Genomic DNA, 14,453 nt, shown 5'->3' with positions numbered 1-14,453 from the left:
GAAACTGTGTCTTGAAAAATAAAAAGGAGGAGGAGAGGAAGAGAAAGAAGAAGAAGAGGAGGAAGAGGAAGAGGAGGAGGAGGAGCTGTGGGAAGATGGGAAGTTCAGAAGCATCTTTGACTATAGCAAAACAGAGGATAGACTAAGCTATATAAGACCCACTATTGAAAGTCAAACACCTGCTCTTTTTCATGTCACCTGCCAGGCAAATGGCCATGTAGAGACGAAGCTGAGTCTCTCCTTCCCAGCCATGGGCTGTGAGAAGTTCACTGAAGTGCACCATGAACAAAGCTTCATACTCTGCAATAATCACAAAGCCACAGAAGTAGCAACCGATGTTCTGCATCAAGGACCGAAAGGTTACGTTGCCAGAACCAGTGGTGGGAATGGGAAAAGAGGCAAGGTGTCTTGACCTGTTGCAGAGTCCACCTGATATGGAACAGTACCACTTGCTATGGACCAAGGAGAGAAGCACTGGATAGTGTGGGGCTGCATTTTGGATGCCAAACTGAGTGTTCTCCATTTGCTTATTGTAAAAGAAACAGGAGAGAGTGTTCCTAGACTGACAGATATTCCTGTCCTCGGTCGTTGGGACCCAAAAGTGTGAACAGAGTCTACAAATTTTTTAATCTCTCTCAATAAGATTATTCCCATGGATATGTTGTAAGAATGCCCTTAAACGAAGAATGTGCTGCTTTTCCACGTTGCCTCCTTATCCACAGGATGTCGGGGTCATCTGTGTGTGCCAGAAATGTATACCCAGTTACACACATAGTCACATAATTAAAAATAAATAAATAAGAATTCATTGTCTTTATTTGTGCTTTCCTTCGGGTGGACTTTGCTGTCCTTGCTGGATGTTCAGCAGTAGCCTAGACAGGGCCTAATATACTTGTGAAGAAAAGCAATACTTTCCATAAATTGCTTTCTCACAATTGCTTCACTTCCAGATGGATATTCCCTGTCAATTTAAAAGGAGGCTTTTTTTTTTCTTTTTTTAGATTTTCTTCAATTTTTTTATATATATTAATGCCTTAGTGTATGTCTGTGCAGCCAGTACTGCACATGCATGCAGTACCCACAAAAGCCTGAAGAGGACGTCTGATCCCTTTCTGAAGCCACAGGTGGTTACAAACCTGCATATAAACTGTTAAATGAAATCAAGTCCCTGGGACCATCAGCCAACACTCTGAACCACTGAGCCATCTCCAGTCCTAGAAGATTTTGTTTTTTAGACACTGTCTCTTTTTCTTGTAGAGCATAATTCAATTCTGGCTGTTACATTTATGTTCCTGCTCCTTGCAGAAAAACACAGGTATCTTCTGTTAGGTGAATGTTTGCTTTGCTGGTTAGATATCCGGGCTGCCTTGCGTGCACCAGATATTGCCTAGTTGACAATGTGGTGTTTTCTTACCCATCTGAGCACTGATCTCGTCACTTAATACTCCCTGTATTACTCTCTGCCTCCTCATATAAATACACATTACTGAACTTCCCCCCAAATGTGTCACTTGTTCCTTTTTTTTTTTTCTCCTTGCCCATAAGGACCTCAGTGTCCCCCATACGTGCACTGAGGACTGCCTCATTCCGCTCACACACTATTAAAAGCATCTCGGAAGTTGGGGATTTAGCTCAGTGGTAGAGCGCTGCCTAGCAAGTGCAAGGCCCTGAGTTTGGTCCTCAGATAGAGAGAGAGAGAAAGAAGCATCTCAGTTATATCTCTGAATTCCACCTGTAAGGAAGGATGAGGCAGTTCTGATGCTGGCTGAAGCATCTGGAATTAGAGTTTATTTCTAAATCCATGTAGAAACCAGCAAGAGCTTTAGAACAGGCTTTCCCCTCTCCTACAGAATGCTCTTGGATGACTGAGGAAACAGAGCATTAGTGAATGACGAAAGTACTTGCTTGGATTGGATTGGATTGGATTGGATTGGACTGGACTGGACTGGACTGGACTGGATTGGACTGGATTGGTTTGGTAATAGGGCCTCATAAAACCCAGGCCTCAATTTCACTCTGTAACCCAGGCTGGCCATGAACCCCAAATCCTCCTGCCTTTATCTCCCATATCAGGATTACAGGCAGGCATCACTAGGCTAGTCTATAAAGCACATGTTTTCATTATTTTGGGGAGTGAAGCGATAGCTCGGTGGTTAAAAGCACTTACTACTGCTCTTGAAGAGAATTCAGGTTTCATTCCCAACACTCTTCTAACAACTCACAGCTGCATGTAACTCTAGATCCAGGGTACCGCTGGCCTCTGAGGCCACCTACACACAGGTGGTACACAAAAACTCCAGCAAGTTCCAGGGCAAGGGTGGCATATGCCTTTAATTCTGAGTTCAGGCAGATCTCTGAGTTCAAAGTCAACCTAGTCTACAGAGGGAGTTCCAGGACAGCCAGGGGCTCATACAAAGAGAAACCCTGTCTCAAAACAAACAAACAAGCAAACAAAAACAGTTTATACAGGCACACAGACAGATGGACAAATAGATGATAGAGTAGAAGCACCCACACCTATTGAAAACGTTTGACTTCATTAGCAAATAATGTTTAGCTAAAATCCTAAAATTCTGAGGATTTAAATCATTTCTTAGAATTCACTTTCAAGGACAGGATCACTATGGTTTATTAATACCACCTTCAAAAGTTCTCAAGCTGGGGGCTGGAGAGATAGCTCAGAGGTTAAGAGCACTGGCTGTTCTTCCAGAGGTCCTGAGTTCAACTCCCAGCAACCACAGGTGGCTCACGACCATCTGTAATGAGATCTGGTGCCCTCTTCTGACGTGCAAGCTTACATGTAGGCACAACACTGTATACATAATAAATAAATCTAAAAGAAAGTTTTTTAAAAAAAAGTTCTCAAGCTGAGCTGGGCTGGGCACACTCCTGTCAACCCAACACTTGCCAAGTGAAATGGAAGGTCATCTTGGTTACAAACCAAGTTAGAGATCATCCTGGGATTCATGAGCCCCTAAATAAATAAATAAATAAATAAATAAATAATAAACAGACATTCAAAACGGAAGAAAAAATAACCCTTGATTCTCTGGAAGAATAAGATACTAAAACTTTGTGTGCATAATAATACAATTGCAAACTTACAGATTGGTCACTGTGTATCACAGACTTTCACTGGTGACTTCATTTTCTTATTGTGTGGTCCCATGGTAGACAGACATTGCCTTACCTCCATTGAAGAGAGGCTAGAAGTTCCTTTGTCTATTGAGTAAGTGATGCAGCCTCATGAATTTGAGGCTAACCCCTTAGTGAGCCACTTAGAAAAAAATAAAGGCACTGGGGAAATAGTTCAGCTGTTAGAAGTGTTTGTTCTTCCAGAGGACCTAAGGTCAGACCTCAAAATACATTCTGGGTTGTCAATTCAACACCCTCATCTGATCTTATTGCCCAGAAACACACATAAAAAAGTCTTCTGGCCTGCAGGCATGGAGGCTGAACACTGTGTACATAATAAATAAATATTAAAAAAAAAAAAAAAGTCTTTTTTTTTTAAAAAAAAAAAAAAGTCTTTTTGTGCTAGCCAATCTTTTTTCACATTGTTCATTCTCCTTGTCCCTTCCTCATAAGGGAAATAATTTTGTTTTACTTATTTGTTTGTTTTTCAAGATAGAGATTTTCAGTGTAACCCTGGCTATTTTGGAATGGTCTCTAACTGAGGTCTCTATCTGCCTCTGCCTTCTGAGTGCTGGGATTAAAGGCAACGGCCACCATCACTGTCTCTTTCTTTTTTTTTTCTTTCTTTCTCTTTCTTTCCTTCAAGAAAAGGTTTCTTGGCATATCCTTGGCTGTCCTGGAACTCACTCGGTAGATCAGGCTGACCTTGAACTCACAGAGAACCACCTGCTTCTGCCTCCTAAGTGCTGGGATTAAAGGCAACAGCCACCATGACCATCTCTTTCCTTTCTTTCTTTCTTTCTTTCTTTCTTTCTCGCTCTCTCTCTCTCTTTCATTTCTTTCTTTCTTCCTTCCTTCCTTTTCTTTCTTTTTTTTTTGAGAAAGGGTTTCTCAATATCTTTGGCTGCCCTTGAACTCACAGAAAACCACCTTCCTCTGCCTCCTGAGTGCTGGGATTAAGGTGTGCACCACTGCCTGGCCCAAGTGTTTGTTTTACTCACATATTTTATTTTTTGATCCCTGTTCTGGGGTTTAAAACTAGTATCCCACTGAGCTACGTCTCCAGTCTCTTGTGATCCTGCTACCTGGGGCACCTGAGTAATTATAATTACAAACACGTAGCACCAAACCCAGTCTTTTCCTCTGCCCTTCCTTGATTTAATGAGGATTGTTCTTGGAATGTTGAGTTTGAGACAGGACAGCTTCAAACGCTGCTGCTGATGACCTTGTACAGCTGACCACCCTTTCTCCCTTTCTCTTTTTATTTATCTCTGTTTTTGTTATTAGGGAGATATTTGCATTAACAGTAACATCCTCCCATTCCTGTTGAGTCTCTTCAGGAATAACAGCTCCTATTAACAGCTGTCCCCAGGAGAGGCAGCACACACCTGTAACTCTGCCCTTTAGATCCTCAGCAAGTTTGAAAACAACCTGTGCTAGCCGCGCGGTGGTGGCGCACGCCTTTAATCCCAGCACTCACTCAGGAAGGCAGGCAGGTATTGGTGAATTCCAGGGCAGCCTGGTCTACAAGAGCTAGTTCCAGGACAGGCTCCAAAGCTACAGAGAAACCCTGTCTCAGGGGGAAAAAATGTGCAATGATGACATTGCCTGTAATTGCAGAAGTTCCATAGGCTGAGGCAGAAGAGTTACAAGTCAAACACTTGCCTGGCCAGGCGATGGTGCCTCCTCATGGGACTGGTTGCCCCACCAAAGTCTTTCACCCTCCATGCTGTTCCCTGCCTGGGACCTGGCTGACTTTGTGGCCCACCATGGTCTCATGCCCGGTTGCCCACTGCTGTCACTCAAGGAACAGCACCGTTTTATTTTGTTTTTTTTTTTTTTACCATTACATCCTGGAACTCCCTATGTAAAATAGTCTGACTTTGAACTTACAGAAATACACCTACCTTTGCCTCCCAAACACTGGGATTAAAAGCAAGCACCACCACCATACCTGGCTATTTTTGTTGTTGTTGTTGTTTGGGGGGGTTATTTGTTTGTTTGTTTTTCATGACAGAGTTTCTCTGAGTAGCCTTGATTGTCCTAGAACTAGCTCTGTAGACTTGGTTGGTCTATAACTCACAGAGATCTGCCTGTCTCTTCCTCCTGAGTACTGGGACGAAAGGCGTGCACTACCACTGCCTTTAAGTCAGACTCTAACATGTATTTTTAAAAATAATAATCATATTAGAGATATCAGAGGTTAAAACAGGCAAGCACCTCTTTTCTTTTCCTCCTTCTTGATGCCATGAATGCACACACACACACACACACACACACACACACACACGTAGTAGAACTCAGTAGACAAGAGTTGTCTAGTACATTCTAGTGTCCTAGACTCCCCCCTCAGCAGAAAAGGAAGTAGGAAAAGGGTAAACACAGGAGAGAAGAAGAGAGACAGAGGCAGGATTCTATTTGTTATGCAGTTTTTATTTTCACAAGTAAAAAATTTCAGAGCCAAGCATGAAGGCACATAGTTGTAATTCCAGTACTTGGAAGACTGAGGCAGGCAAGAGAATTGTGTAGTGTTCAATCAAGGCTAGCATAAGACACATACTATCAGCCAGGACCCTGTCTCAACACTCCCCTCAAAATTCTTAGAAAACGTAAGTGTTTTCTATAATTATACAAAACTTTCTACAAATGCATAAATGGATAATATTGTGGTGTGTATTTTTTATTTTCTTTCGTTTTAGTTTTGAGACAGGGTCACATTCTGTAGTTCAGAATGGCCTCTCGTTAACCATACAGTCCAGGGTCCCCTTGAACATTTCTCCTGCCTCAGCCTCCAGTGTCCGGGGACCGAAGCTGGAAACCACTATAACCTGCTATATTTTGTTGTTGTTAGTGTTTGTGGCACTGGAGATTAAATTTAAAACTTTACAAATGCTAGATAAGATCTCATTAGATGCAATCCTTATGAGGTTTTTTGGGGGGGGGGTATTTTATTTATTTATTTACTTATTTTACTCTTTGTGCTGTAACCCAGATAATATGTATGGATAGCCTCATTTAGAGATAATTTTGATTTGTATTACTTTTGTCACTGCTGGGGTCAAATCTATGCCCTTGCATGTTCGAGGCAAATATTTTGACACTGACCTATATCCCAGTTTTTAGACAGCAATTTTATTTATTTATTTCTAATAGGGTAACTCCATCGGACAACAATTTTAAAGTTTAAAACAAAAGTAAAAACACACTGTTACAAGAGGAAATATGCAAAGCGGGTCAGAAGCTAAGGAAATAAATGGCTCACCACATAACAGCGCTGATTGGGAAGCCTACCAACTTGAGTTCCAGGTGGAAATAGAAAACAGACCTTACAAAGTCATCTTCTGACTGGCCTCCACATCTTACCTCTCTTACCTCTCTGCATACACCCCAGTAATTGTACATGTATATAATGCATTACTAACATATATCTATATCTTTATCTATATCTATATATAATTACTATGTTTTAAGAGGGTTCCCAGGTGGTAGCCGCACACCCCTTTAATCCCAGCACTTGGAACACACAGGCTGGTAGATCTCTGTGTGTTCAGGGCCAGCCTGGTCTACAAAGTGAGTTCCAGGAGGGCCAGGGAAACACAGAGAAACCCTGTCTCAAATAAATAAATAAATAAATAAATAAATAAATAAATGGCCAAGCTGGGTATGGTGGCTCAAGGCTTTAACCTCTACACTTGGGAGGCAAAGACAAGCACAAGCCTCTGAGACTTGTTTGGTCTACACATTGAGTCTCAGGCCAACGATGCCTACATAGCTAGACCCCAAAATAAAAATAAAAAAAAAATTAAATAGAGTGCCAATACAAATGTATTTTTTCAAAACTTCTGGACTTTTCATCTGTGTACAGAGCAGCCACCATCTTATAATCCAGAGCTCTAAACGAAGTTATTTCCGTATGCACTGTTGCACATTTTGCAAAGCCGTCCGTCCTTCAGCAAGCAGCACAGCCAGGCCCATTCTCTGAGCTTTCCTAGGATATATCTTTGCACTCTGATGAAATTACTTCTGGGAATGCACAGAACAACTCTGTGTCCACCGTCATCTCGGTGTGTCGCCACCACAACCTTAGAGAGCAGCTGAGAAAAAAGTCTCTCTGTCCCTGATCATGATGATTTTCCCTGGTGATGACAAGCACTGTGAACCCGTGAAAGCAGGTGGTTCGTGGATGCAGCGGTGGTAGAGGGGTGGAAAATCAGAAGAAAGGCCTGTGTTCAAAAGCAATACACGCTGCGTTCTAGAGATTCTTTAACGCAGTATCATACTTCAGGGTAATACTCGGGAATAAAGAAATTGCATGGGTTGTAATTTTAACCATAACTCAACATCAGCCACATTTTACTTCCCTTCCAGGTGCTCAGATGAAAGGCAAGCTAGCATGAAGGCGAAGTGTGATTACCTGCCTCTTCTTTGAAGCCACAGTTATGCCTAATCATTCTCATCCGAGTTTGTCCTACTGTTCTGTGCGTGCGGATGCTTCCAGCTCAAGAGGAAGGTAATTCATGTCTTAAAAGCCACCTTATTTTAGATCTGGGTAAAACTGGAAGCCAGGAGAAAGTGAATTAAAGTTAACAAAAAGTAAAGGTTTTGTGCAAAAAAGTCAAGCACACTACAGAATTAAACAGACTGCTTTGATTTATCTGTACTTACTTCCTAAGGTTTATTTTCATTTTTATTTATTTATTTATTCATTTATTCATTTATTTATTTATTTTGTTTATTTGAGACAAGGTTTCTCTATAGCTTTGGTGCCTGTCCTGGAACTACCTCTTGTAGACCAGGCTGGCCTCAAACTCACTGAGATCCAGGTGTGCGCCATCACTGTCCAGTTTATTTTCATTTTTATTTCTGTGTGTATCCCGTGGGTATGCATGTAAAGGCGAGAAAGGGAAACTGAAGTTAAAGCAGTTGTGAACCACATAGGCTGTGAGCTGTCTAATGTGAGTGCTGGGAACCGAGCTTGGGTTCTCTGGAAGAACAGAAAGTACTCTTAACTGTTGAGCTCCAGCTCCTGTGTTTTATAGCACAAGAAGATTCAAGCTGGTGGGAATCCTTCTGCCTCAGTCTCCGAAGAGCTTCAATTATAGGTTTGAGCCCTGATGGGTGACAAACTACCCTACATTTTATAAAACATTCTGTATTAGTTACTTTTCTATTGCTGTGAAGAGATCTCCTCACCAAGCAACTCTTAGAAGACTTCATTGGGAGCATACCATTTCAGAGGGTGAGCCCGTGACCATCTTGGTGGGGAGCATAACAACAGGCAGGGAGATATGGAGCTGGAACAGTAACTGAGAGTTTACACATTGAGACACAACCACCAGACAGTGATAGATTACTGGGGATTATGTGGGTGTCTGAAACCTCAAAACCCACTCCCAGTGACATATTTCCTCCAACAAGACCAGACCTAATCCTTCCCAAACAGTCCCACCAATTGATGCATAGGGACAAGCATGCAAATATATGAGCCTATGGAGTCAGTCTCAGACCTTCTAGGATGGCTATATATGTAAAATGGTTCATTTAGTCCCCTCACCCCACCACCCCCCTCATTACCATTGCCAATGCCATTGCCATCTCAAAGCCAAAGGGATGCCAAGGGGCATCACCCACATCAGACGTGTGTCTTCTGAGAACAGTAGGGAAGATGGGAAGAGGCAAGACTGGGTGAAGTCCCCAGTCTGGTGGCACGTCCTGTCATTCTAAGCACTTGGGACGCTAAGACAGGGTGAGCTCAAGTTCAGGACCAGCCTAGTACAAAGCAAAACTCTCCAACCCCGTGTGCCTCTGCTTGTAAAACAGCAACTACAACGTGTGAACAAAATCACAAATCAAAGCTGGGCGGTGGTGTGCACTCCTTTAATCCCAACACGGTAGGCAGAGTCAAGCAGATCTCTGTGAGTTCAAGGCCAGTCTGGTCTACAAAAGCTAGTTTCAGGACAGGCTCCAAAACTACAGGGAAACCCTGTCTCAACTGCAAGCAAGGAAGCAAACAAACAAAAAAAAAAAATCCTGCAGAAAAAATTATTATATCTGTCCTAAGAAACTTAGTTGTGCAAATGTGTGTATAGTTGCTTGGAACATGTCACCACACCACACACACACACACACACACACACACACACACACACACGGCAGGGGAATCAAGGGGATGAGACACAAGGTTCCTGCAACATTTGTATATTCTGGGCCGGGCGATGGTGGCGCACGCCTTTAATCCCAGCACTAGGGAGGCAGAGGCAGGCGGATCTCTGTGAGTTCGCGACCAGCCTGGTCTACAGAGCTAGTTCCAGGACAGGCTCCAAAGTCACAGGAAACCTTGTCTTGAAAAATCAAAAAAAAAAAAAATTTTGTATATTCTTTGTTCTCTGTAAGGGCTGCTAGAGGAGTCAACTGAGTCTCACTCAGTTGAATAAGAGCACCCGCCTTCCTTCCCACAAATGAAAACTGTTTTCTTTTTTTCTTTTCTTTTCATTTGTTTTTCTTTTCTTTCTTTCTTTCTTTTTTCTGTTTTGGTTTTTTGAGACAGGGTTTCTCTGTAGTCCTGGCTGTCCTGGAACTAGCTCTGTAGCCCAGGCTGGCACTGAATTCACAGAGCTCTATCTGCCTCAGACGATTGTTTTCTAACTGATCCACTTAATTTCCTTTATGACGTGTTAACCACAAAATGTCATCTTCTCAAATGTTTCTAGACTCTTGTGTGTGCTGATGATGGCCCTAGGACATAGTATTTTTTTGGTATTTGGCACTTCAGAGGGTCAGAAAGTGAAAACAGGAGGTATATGGAAAGATTTCCCCAGCCCACAATTGACTGGGAGGTTGGGAAAGCTAGTATGGAAAGAGCAAGGCAGGGCACAGCATAGGGAGTAGCCGAATAGAGGGCTTGCTGACGTTCCAGGGCAGGGCTCCAAACTCAAACAAGAGCCATAGACCTGGTAGGTGACACCCTTCACAACCACCCTCCCTCTCCCTTTTTGTGTGAGTATATGTGTGTTTTGTTTGTTTGTTTTTGTTTTTCGAGACAGGGTTTCTCAGTAGCTATGGAGTCAGTCCGGAAACTTGCTCCAATGTAAATACAACTTTTAAACTGTATTTATTGTTTGTCACAGCCAGAACCTGGAAACAACCTATATGCCCCTGGAGCGAAGAATGGATAAGGAAAATGTGGTACATTTACACATTGGAGTACTACACAGTAGAAAAAAAAATGACAGCTTGAATTTTGCAGGAAAATGGATGGAGCAAGAAAACATGATTTCGAGTGAGGTAATCCAGACACAGAAAGACAATTATCGCATGTACTCACTCATAGGTGGTTTTTAAACATAAAGCAAAGAAAGCCAGCCCACAAATCACAATCCCAGAGAACTTGGACAACAATGCGGGCACTAAGAGAGACATACATAGATATAATCTACATGGGAAGTAGAAAGTAGAAAAAGACAAGATCTCCTGAGTACATTGGGAGCATGGGAATCTTGGAGGAGTATTGAAGGGGGGAGGGGAGAGATAGGGAGGGGCGCAGAGAAAAATGTAGAGCTCAATAAATATAAAAAAATGTATTTATTTATTTATTTATTTGTGTGTGTGTGTGTGTGTGTGTGTGTGTGTGTGTGTGTACATGTCATAGCATATATATGGGAGTGAGAAGACAGCTAGGGGGGATTAGTTTCTTCTATCATGTGCATCCCTCAGATCAACTCAGATAATAAAGCAACAAACATACAAATAAGTAAATAATTATTTGGGGTTTTTTTTTGTTTTGTTTTGTTTTCAGGGTTTCTCTGTTTACCTTTTGGAGTCTGTCCTGGAACGCATTTTGTAGACCAGGCTGGCCTCAAACTGACAGAGATCTGCCTGCCTTTGCTTTCCAAGTGCTGGGATTGAAGGCATAGGTCACTACCACCCAGCATAAATAAAAGATTTAAAAGAATTTAAAAGTAAAAGAGCATTGGTGGCCGGGCGGTGGTGGCGCAGGCCTTTAATCCCACCACTCCGGAAACAGAGGCAGGCAGATCTCTGTGAGTTCAAGGCCAGCCTGGTCTACAAGACCTAGTTCCAGAACAAGCTCCAGTGCTACAGAGAAACCCTGTCTCGAAAAACCAAAAAAGACAGAGAGAGAGAGAGCACAATGGTTTTCTTCTATAGGAGATAGTAAAAGGCGGACTTTAAAAAAAACTTACACATATACTGTGTGTATGGACCACACAATAAATTCATGCGTGGCAGGACAATTTACAGGAGTTGGTCACAGGGTCACAGGTATCACATTGAAGGCAACAGACTTGGCAACAAGAACATTAACCTAAAGGTAAAATTTTGTTGTTGTTGTTGTTTTAGAAAGGATCTCACTATGTAGCTCCAGCTGTCCTAGAATGCACTATGTAGACCCAGGCGGTCTTCAAACTCAGAGATCTGACTACTTCTGCCTCCTGAGTGCTGGGATCAAAGGTGTACACCATTAAGCCCAGTTCCAAAGGCACAATTCTTTATGAATAGGGTGGACCAGACTTTAACATGCTGGACAGGAACCAAAAGCTACGGAGAAACCCTGTCTCAAAAAATCCCCCCCCCAAAAAAATAGAAAAAGAAAAAAAAAGCCAGAACAGGCTCCAAAACTACAGAGAAACCCTGTCTTGAAAAAATAAAAACAAGGGGCTGGAGAGATGGCTCAGTGGTTAAGAGCATTGCCTGCTCTTCCAAAGGTCCTGAGTTCAATTCCCAGCAGCCACATGGTGGCTTACAACCATCTATAATGAGGTCTGGTGCCCTCTTCTGGCCTGCAGGCATACACACAGACAGAATATGGTATACATAATAAATAAATAAATAAGTAAATAATTTTTTTTTTTTTTAAAGAAAGAAAAAACAAAAAACCCAATCCCTTGGAGAAGGAGCTGTTCTAGACTTTTGCAAATCAATGAAATTATCAGGCACTTAAACTGATCTCTATAGACATTTTAAATGAGGTTAACTTAGGACCAAGAGTTTCTTTTTTTTTTTTTTTTTTTTTTTTTTGTATTTTCGAGACAGGGTTTCTCTGTAGCTTTGGAGCCTGTCTTGGAACTAGCTCTTGTAGAGCAGGCTGGCCTCGAACTCACAGAGATCCGCCTGCCTCTGCCTCCTGAGTGCTGGGATTAAAGGCGTGCGGACCACTGCCCGGCAAGGGTTTATAGAAATATACACGAGAGGTTTAAACCAAGGCCCTAGCCTGCCTGATGGGACAGACACACCTCTTAGTGCAAGCCTCCAGTTACAGCTACCTGTGAAATGGCCGCACATAAAACAACAGGCTTGGGAAAACTCACCTTCAGGTAAACTAGAGACTCACAAACTTCATTTATTCAGTGAGGATGTTTTTCATCAGGCATGGTTGTGCACTGCACACCTGTGTCTAACGCTTAGGTGGCAGAGACAGAATGATCAATACAAGTCAAAATTCAGCCTGTCTTACACAGAGAATCCAGGCCAGCCAGGACTACCAGGTGAGAACTAGATTCAAAACAAAATTGATCAATACATAATACCTCTTCCAAAGAGCTCGCCTTGGAGACATGGACATATGATATCAGCACTCGTGAAACTGAGAGAATTGCTTGAACCCAGGAGTTTAGGAATTCCAAGTTCAAGGCCAGACTCAACAACACAGTAAGATTCTATCTCCAAGAAAGAAAGAAAAATAATAAAGGAAAGAAAAGTAGTCACGGTCATGTGATCAGCACGCTAGGCTATCAGAAAACCTTGTCTCGAAACAAATAAACACAAACAAGTTGGACATATGAAAACACATCTGTACTCCAAGCACTTGGGAGAGGGAATTTGAATTGCCACAAGGGAGAGACCAGCCTGGTCAACACGTCAAGCGCCAGGCTCCCAGGCTCCTAAGGAGACAAACTCAACAAACAAACTTAGAGGCAAAGAACAAAAGAGGACACGGCAGGAGTCCTCCATGCCTCTCAGGTCTGTCTTCCTCTTTCACACTAGCCAAAGCATCTAAGTCTGACACTGCTTCCTTTCACTCTGCTGTGAGGTGCGGTGGTTGTTTGCAGCCATTTGCTGTTATCCTTGGGTTTGTTTTGTTGTTTATGAAGCAGGGTCTAGACGTGTAGCCCAGGCTGGACCCAAATTCTAAAAGTGTCTGACTCAGCTTTCCATATGCTGGCTATATTGCCATGCCCCATTAAGATGCTGTTTTTGTTTTTTTTTTCCCCCAAATTGGGCATGGTGGTATACACCTTTGATACCAGCACAAAGAACTCTGTGAGTTCGAGGCTAGCCTGGTCTACAAAACTCTGTGAGTTCTAGGACAGCCAGGGTTACACAGAGAAATGCTGTCTGAAAAAAACAAAAACAAACAAAAATGCTGTTTTCTCAGGACACTATCAATCCCTTTGAGAAAGAGCTATTGTCCCTTCACCCCCGTCATACACACACACGCACAAACATGAATACACACACACACACACACACACACACACACACACACCATAATCCCTGTTACCTCTCTGTGGCCAGCGGCTCAGTGTGCCACCACCTCAGTCACCACTTCACCTGTCCATGCACAGATCCATGTCTACTTTTGCTTTCTTGTAGTAGACAGATCCTTACGAAATGCACACCTACCCTAATGTTTGAGTCTTTCTGTCTTTCCTTAGTGTTTCCACCAACACCGTACCGCTAATCCCTCTCCAGAGGGGTTTTCTGGTTTTAACCCCTCTGAATCCATTCAGCATTGCCTGCGCGTGTGTGTGTGCATGGCCATCAAATGGACCATCCTCTGTCTCTCGGGAGCTGTATACTGGAAGAAAATTGACTCTCTCTCTCTCTCCAAGCAACAATCAGTTGCTAAGTGTTCCTCAGCTAGGGGTATGATTTTGTGATCACCTTCCTGACCAGAGCATCCTAGGATTTTGACCAGCTTGATCTTTCTCACGTTTCATGCCACCCTCTAACAACCATTGAGTTCATACCTTTAGCAGCCCTGTGCAGTCCAGAAAATACTGTTTTATGGGGATGGACAGATGGCTTAGTAGTTAAGAACACTGCCTGCCTCAGAGGACTTGGATTCAATTCCCAGCACCTACATGGCAGCTCACAGCTGTCTGTAATTTCTAGTTCCAGGGGATCTGACACCCAAGGCAAAACATCAATGCACGTATAAAATAAAAGTAAATATTTTTTTTTTTTTTATTTTTGAGACAGGGTTTCTCTGTAGTTTTTGGAGCCTGTCCTGGAACTAGCTCTTGTAGACCAGGCTAGCTCGAGCTCACAGAGATAAACCTGCCTCTGCCTCCTGAGTG

This window comes from Microtus oregoni, unplaced genomic scaffold, assembly GCF_018167655.1.
Source record: "Microtus oregoni isolate MIOR12 unplaced genomic scaffold, Mior012 000023F_ref0000262, whole genome shotgun sequence".
Classification (NCBI taxonomy): Eukaryota; Metazoa; Chordata; class Mammalia; order Rodentia; family Cricetidae; genus Microtus; species Microtus oregoni.
This window is presented reverse-complemented; position numbering follows the sequence as displayed.